The 5,000-nt window shown below is 46.8% G+C and overlaps 14 non-coding genes and 4 pseudogenes across 14 annotated transcripts in view; all 18 read left to right on the forward strand.

The window, feature by feature from the left end:
* The window catches only part of LOC146285560 (5S ribosomal RNA), a 119-nt pseudogene extending 60 nt beyond the window's left edge, over positions 1-59 (forward strand).
* A 174-nt stretch (positions 60-233) lies between these two features.
* On the forward strand, positions 234-352 carry LOC146285561 (5S ribosomal RNA). Its single transcript, XR_014761286.1, has one exon. It is a non-coding gene; the product is annotated as a 5S ribosomal RNA (ribosomal RNA).
* Positions 353-532: 180 nt separating this feature from the next.
* LOC146285562 (5S ribosomal RNA) lies at positions 533-651 on the forward strand. Its single transcript, XR_014760147.1, has one exon. It is a non-coding gene; the product is annotated as a 5S ribosomal RNA (ribosomal RNA).
* A 188-nt stretch (positions 652-839) lies between these two features.
* LOC146285563 (5S ribosomal RNA) lies at positions 840-958 on the forward strand (annotated as a pseudogene).
* Positions 959-1,132: 174 nt separating this feature from the next.
* LOC146285564 (5S ribosomal RNA) lies at positions 1,133-1,251 on the forward strand. The gene has a single exon (XR_014761024.1). It is a non-coding gene; the product is annotated as a 5S ribosomal RNA (ribosomal RNA).
* A 188-nt stretch (positions 1,252-1,439) lies between these two features.
* LOC146285565 (5S ribosomal RNA) lies at positions 1,440-1,558 on the forward strand. The gene has a single exon (XR_014760784.1). It is a non-coding gene; the product is annotated as a 5S ribosomal RNA (ribosomal RNA).
* A 174-nt stretch (positions 1,559-1,732) lies between these two features.
* Positions 1,733-1,851, forward strand: LOC146285566 (5S ribosomal RNA). Its single transcript, XR_014760148.1, has one exon. It is a non-coding gene; the product is annotated as a 5S ribosomal RNA (ribosomal RNA).
* A 182-nt stretch (positions 1,852-2,033) lies between these two features.
* LOC146285567 (5S ribosomal RNA) lies at positions 2,034-2,152 on the forward strand. The gene has a single exon (XR_014760785.1). It is a non-coding gene; the product is annotated as a 5S ribosomal RNA (ribosomal RNA).
* Positions 2,153-2,326: 174 nt separating this feature from the next.
* Positions 2,327-2,445, forward strand: LOC146285568 (5S ribosomal RNA). The gene has a single exon (XR_014760149.1). It is a non-coding gene; the product is annotated as a 5S ribosomal RNA (ribosomal RNA).
* Positions 2,446-2,619: 174 nt separating this feature from the next.
* LOC146285569 (5S ribosomal RNA) lies at positions 2,620-2,738 on the forward strand (annotated as a pseudogene).
* Positions 2,739-2,914: 176 nt separating this feature from the next.
* On the forward strand, positions 2,915-3,033 carry LOC146285570 (5S ribosomal RNA). Its single transcript, XR_014760150.1, has one exon. It is a non-coding gene; the product is annotated as a 5S ribosomal RNA (ribosomal RNA).
* A 174-nt stretch (positions 3,034-3,207) lies between these two features.
* On the forward strand, positions 3,208-3,326 carry LOC146285571 (5S ribosomal RNA). Its single transcript, XR_014760151.1, has one exon. It is a non-coding gene; the product is annotated as a 5S ribosomal RNA (ribosomal RNA).
* Positions 3,327-3,498: 172 nt separating this feature from the next.
* Positions 3,499-3,617, forward strand: LOC146285572 (5S ribosomal RNA). The gene has a single exon (XR_014760152.1). It is a non-coding gene; the product is annotated as a 5S ribosomal RNA (ribosomal RNA).
* Positions 3,618-3,805: 188 nt separating this feature from the next.
* Positions 3,806-3,924, forward strand: LOC146285573 (5S ribosomal RNA; annotated as a pseudogene).
* Positions 3,925-4,098: 174 nt separating this feature from the next.
* Positions 4,099-4,217, forward strand: LOC146285574 (5S ribosomal RNA). Its single transcript, XR_014761025.1, has one exon. It is a non-coding gene; the product is annotated as a 5S ribosomal RNA (ribosomal RNA).
* Positions 4,218-4,399: 182 nt separating this feature from the next.
* On the forward strand, positions 4,400-4,518 carry LOC146285575 (5S ribosomal RNA). Its single transcript, XR_014760786.1, has one exon. It is a non-coding gene; the product is annotated as a 5S ribosomal RNA (ribosomal RNA).
* Positions 4,519-4,692: 174 nt separating this feature from the next.
* On the forward strand, positions 4,693-4,811 carry LOC146285576 (5S ribosomal RNA). Its single transcript, XR_014760153.1, has one exon. It is a non-coding gene; the product is annotated as a 5S ribosomal RNA (ribosomal RNA).
* A 182-nt stretch (positions 4,812-4,993) lies between these two features.
* The window catches only part of LOC146285577 (5S ribosomal RNA), a 119-nt gene continuing 112 nt past the window's right edge, over positions 4,994-5,000 (forward strand). The window contains exon 1 of the ribosomal RNA XR_014760787.1: positions 4,994-5,000. This exon is cut by the window's right edge and continues 112 nt beyond it. This is a non-coding gene — a ribosomal RNA (5S ribosomal RNA).

Below are 5,000 nucleotides of genomic sequence, written 5' to 3' on the forward strand. Positions count from 1 at the left end.
GTCCGGCCTGGTTAGTACTTGGATGGGAGACCGCCTGGGAATACCAGGTGCTGTATGCTCTTTTGTTCATTCACTTAGAAACTGAAATCTTGCAATATGCACAAGTAGTCCTTCATGAAAGGGGCTGGAAGCTGTTTTCATTTTGACACGCGAGAGAGAGAGAGAGAGACCACCTTGCATTGTCAATTGCCAAATCTGTATATGGATAAGTAGCCTATGGTTGTCAACTTATTTCGTACGGCCATACCAGCCTGGCAACGCCTGATCTCGTCTGATCTCGGAAGCTAAGCAGGGTCGGGCCTGGTTAGTACTTGGATGGGAGACCGCCTGGGAATACCAGGTGCTGTATGCTCTTTTGCTCATTCACTTAGAAACTGAAATCTTGCAATATGCACAAGTAGTCCTTCATGAAAGGGGCTGGAAGCTGTTTTCATTTTGACACGAGAGAGAGAGAGAGAGAGAGAGAGACCACCTTGCATAGTCAATTGCCAAATCTGTATATGGATAAGTAGCCTATGGTTGTCAACTTATTTCGTACGGCCATACCAGCCTGGCAACGCCCGATCTCGTCTGATCTCGGAAGCTAAGCAGGGTCGGGCCTGGTTAGTACTTGGATGGGAGACCGCCTGGGAATACCAGGTGCTGTATGCTCTTTTGCTCATTCACTTAGAAACTGAAATCTTGCAATATGCACAAGTAGTCCTTCATGAAAGGGGCTGGAAGCTGTTTTCATTTTGACACGAGAGAGAGAGAGAGAGAGAGAGAGAGAGAGAGACCACCTTGCATTGTCAATTGCCAAATCTGTATATGGATAAGTAGCCTATGGTTTTCAACTTATTCCGTACGGCCATACCAGCCTGGCAACGCCCGATCTCGTCTGATCTCGGAAGCTAAGCAGGGTCGGGCCTGGTTAGTACTTGGATGGGAGACCGCCTGAAAATACCAGGTGCTGTATGCTCTTTTGCTCATTCACTTAGAAACTGAAATCTTGCAATATGCACAAGTAGTCCTTCATGAAAGGGGCTGGAAGCTGTTTTCATTTTGACACGAGAGAGAGAGAGAGAGAGACCACCTTGCATTGTCAATTGCTAAATCTGTATATGGATAAGTAGCCTATGGTTGTCAACTTATTTCGTACGGCCATACCAGCTTGGCAACGCCCGATCTCGTCTGATCTCGGAAGCTAAGCAGGGTCGGGCCTGGTTAGTACTTGGATGGGAGACCGCCTGGGAATACCAGGTGCTGTATGCTCTTTTGCTCATTCACTTAGAAACTGAAATCTTGCAATATGCACAAGTAGTCCTTCATGAAAGGGGCTGGAAGCTGTTTTCATTTTGACACGAGAGAGAGAGAGAGAGAGAGAGAGAGAGAGAGACTACCTTGCATTGTCAATTGCTAAATCTGTATATGGATAAGTAGCCTATGGTTGTCAACTTATTTCGTACGGCCATACCAGCCTGGCAACGCCCGATCTCGTCTGATCTCGGAAGCTAAGCAGGGTCGGGCCTGGTTAGTACTTGGATGGGAGACCGCCTGGGAATCCCAGGTGCTGTATGCTCTTTTGCTCATTCACTTAGAAACTGACATCTTGCAATATGCACAAGTAGTCCTTCATGAAAGGGGCTGGAAGCTGTTTTCATTTTGACACGAGAGATAGAGAGAGAGAGACTACCTTGCATTGTCAATTGCTAAATCTGTATATGGATAAGTAGCCTATGGTTGTCAACTTATTTCGTACGGCCATACCAGCCTGGCAACGCCCGATCTCGTCTGATCTCGGAAGCTAAGCAGGGTCGGGCCTGGTTAGTACTTGGATGGGAGACCGCCTGGGAATACCAGGTGCTGTATGCTCTTTTGCTCATTCACTTAGAAACTGACATCTTGCAATATGCACAAGTAGTCCTTCATGAAAGGGGCTGGAAGCTGTTTTCATTTTGACACGAGAGAGAGAGAGAGAGAGAGAGAGAGACTACCTTGCATTGTCAATTGCTAAATCTGTATATGGATAAGTAGCCTATGGTTGTCAACTTATTTCGTACGGCCATACCAGCCTGGCAACGCCCGATCTCGTCTGATCTCGGAAGCTAAGCAGGGTCGGGCCTGGTTAGTACTTGGATGGGAGACCGCCTGGGAATCCCAGGTGCTGTATGCTCTTTTGCTCATTCACTTAGAAACTGACATCTTGCAATATGCACAAGTAGTCCTTCATGAAAGGGGCTGGAAGCTGTTTTCATTTTGACACGAGAGATAGAGAGAGAGAGACTACCTTGCATTGTCAATTGCTAAATCTGTATATGGATAAGTAGCCTATGGTTGTCAACTTATTTCGTACGGCCATACCAGCCTGGCAACGCCCGATCTCGTCTGATCTCGGAAGCTAAGCAGGGTCGGGCCTGGTTAGTACTTGGATGGGAGACCGCCTGGGAATACCAGGTGCTGTATGCTCTTTTGCTCATTCACTTAGAAACTGACATCTTGCAATATGCACAAGTAGTCCTTCATGAAAGGGGCTGGAAGCTGTTTTCATTTTGACACGAGAGATAGAGAGAGAGAGACTACCTTGCATTGTCAATTGCTAAATCTGTATATGGATAAGTAGCCTATGGTTGTCAACTTATTTCGTAAGGCCATACCAGCCTGGCAACGCCCGATCTCGTCTGATCTCGGAAGCTAAGCAGGGTCGGGCCTGGTTAGTACTTGGATGGGAGACCGCCTGGGAATACCAGGTGCTGTATGCTCTTTTGCTCATTCACTTAGAAACTGACATCTTGCAATATGCACAAGTAGTCCTTCATGAAAGGGGCTGGAAACTGTTTTCATTTTGACACGAGAGAGAGAGAGAGAGAGAGACCACCTTGCATTGTCAATTGCTAAATCTGTATATGGATAAGTAGCCTATGGTTGTCAACTTATTTCGTACGGCCATACCAGCCTGGCAACGCCCGATCTCGTCTGATCTCGGAAGCTAAGCAGGGTCGGGCCTGGTTAGTACTTGGATGGGAGACCGCCTGGGAATACCAGGTGCTGTATGCTCTTTTGCTCATTCACTTAGAAACTGAAATCTTGCAATATGCACAAGTAGTCCTTCATGAAATGGGCTGGAAGCTGTTTTCATTTTGACACGAGAGAGAGAGAGAGAGAGACCACCTTGCATTGTCAATTGCTAAATCTGTATATGGATAAGTAGCCTATGGTTGTCAACTTATTTCGTACGGCCATACCAGCCTGGCAACGCCCGATCTCGTCTGATCTCGGAAGCTAAGCAGGGTCGGGCCTGGTTAGTACTTGGATGGGAGACCGCCTGGGAATACCAGGTGCTGTATGCTCTTTTGCTCATTCACTTAGAAACTGACATCTTGCAATATGCACAAGTAGTCCTTCATGAAAGGGGCTGGAAGCTGTTTTCATTTTGACACGAGAGAGAGAGAGAGAGACTACCTTGCATTGTCAATTGCTAAATCTGTATATAGATAAGTAGCCTATGGTTGTCAACTTATTTCGTACGGCCATACCAGCCTGGCAACGCCCGATCTCGTCTGATCTCGGAAGCTAAGCAGGGTCGGGCCTGGTTAGTACTTGGATGGGAGACCGCCTGGGAATACCAGGTGCTGTATGCTCTTTTGCTCATTCACTTAGAAACTGACATCTTGCAATATGCACAAGTAGTCCTTCATGAAAGGGGCTGGAAGCTGTTTTCATTTTGACACGAGAGAGAGAGAGAGAGAGAGAGAGAGAGAGAGACCACCTTGCATTGTCAATTGCCAAATCTGTATATGGATAAGTAGCCTATGGTTTTCAACTTATTCCGTACGGCCATACCAGCCTGGCAACGCCCGATCTCGTCTGATCTCGGAAGCTAAGCAGGGTCGGGCCTGGTTAGTACTTGGATGGGAGACCGCCTGAAAATACCAGGTGCTGTATGCTCTTTTGCTCATTCACTTAGAAACTGAAATCTTGCAATATGCACAAGTAGTCCTTCATGAAAGGGGCTGGAAGCTGTTTTCATTTTGACACGAGAGAGAGAGAGAGAGAGACCACCTTGCATTGTCAATTGCTAAATCTGTATATGGATAAGTAGCCTATGGTTGTCAACTTATTTCGTACGGCCATACCAGCTTGGCAACGCCCGATCTCGTCTGATCTCGGAAGCTAAGCAGGGTCGGGCCTGGTTAGTACTTGGATGGGAGACCGCCTGGGAATACCAGGTGCTGTATGCTCTTTTGCTCATTCACTTAGAAACTGAAATCTTGCAATATGCACAAGTAGTCCTTCATGAAAGGGGCTGGAAGCTGTTTTCATTTTGACACGAGAGAGAGAGAGAGAGAGAGAGAGAGACTACCTTGCATTGTCAATTGCTAAATCTGTATATGGATAAGTAGCCTATGGTTGTCAACTTATTTCGTACGGCCATACCAGCCTGGCAACGCCCGATCTCGTCTGATCTCGGAAGCTAAGCAGGGTCGGGCCTGGTTAGTACTTGGATGGGAGACCGCCTGGGAATCCCAGGTGCTGTATGCTCTTTTGCTCATTCACTTAGAAACTGACATCTTGCAATATGCACAAGTAGTCCTTCATGAAAGGGGCTGGAAGCTGTTTTCATTTTGACACGAGAGATAGAGAGAGAGAGACTACCTTGCATTGTCAATTGCTAAATCTGTATATGGATAAGTAGCCTATGGTTGTCAACTTATTTCGTACGGCCATACCAGCCTGGCAACGCCCGATCTCGTCTGATCTCGGAAGCTAAGCAGGGTCGGGCCTGGTTAGTACTTGGATGGGAGACCGCCTGGGAATACCAGGTGCTGTATGCTCTTTTGCTCATTCACTTAGAAACTGACATCTTGCAATATGCACAAGTAGTCCTTCATGAAAGGGGCTGGAAGCTGTTTTCATTTTGACACGAGAGAGAGAGAGAGAGAGAGAGAGAGACTACCTTGCATTGTCAATTGCTAAATCTGTATATGGATAAGTAGCCTATGGTTGTCAACTTATTTCGTACG

Source organism: Hypomesus nipponensis, chromosome 6 (genome assembly GCF_054491055.1).
Source record: "Hypomesus nipponensis isolate SF chromosome 6, ASM5449105v1, whole genome shotgun sequence".
Taxonomy (NCBI): domain Eukaryota; kingdom Metazoa; phylum Chordata; class Actinopteri; order Osmeriformes; family Osmeridae; genus Hypomesus; species Hypomesus nipponensis.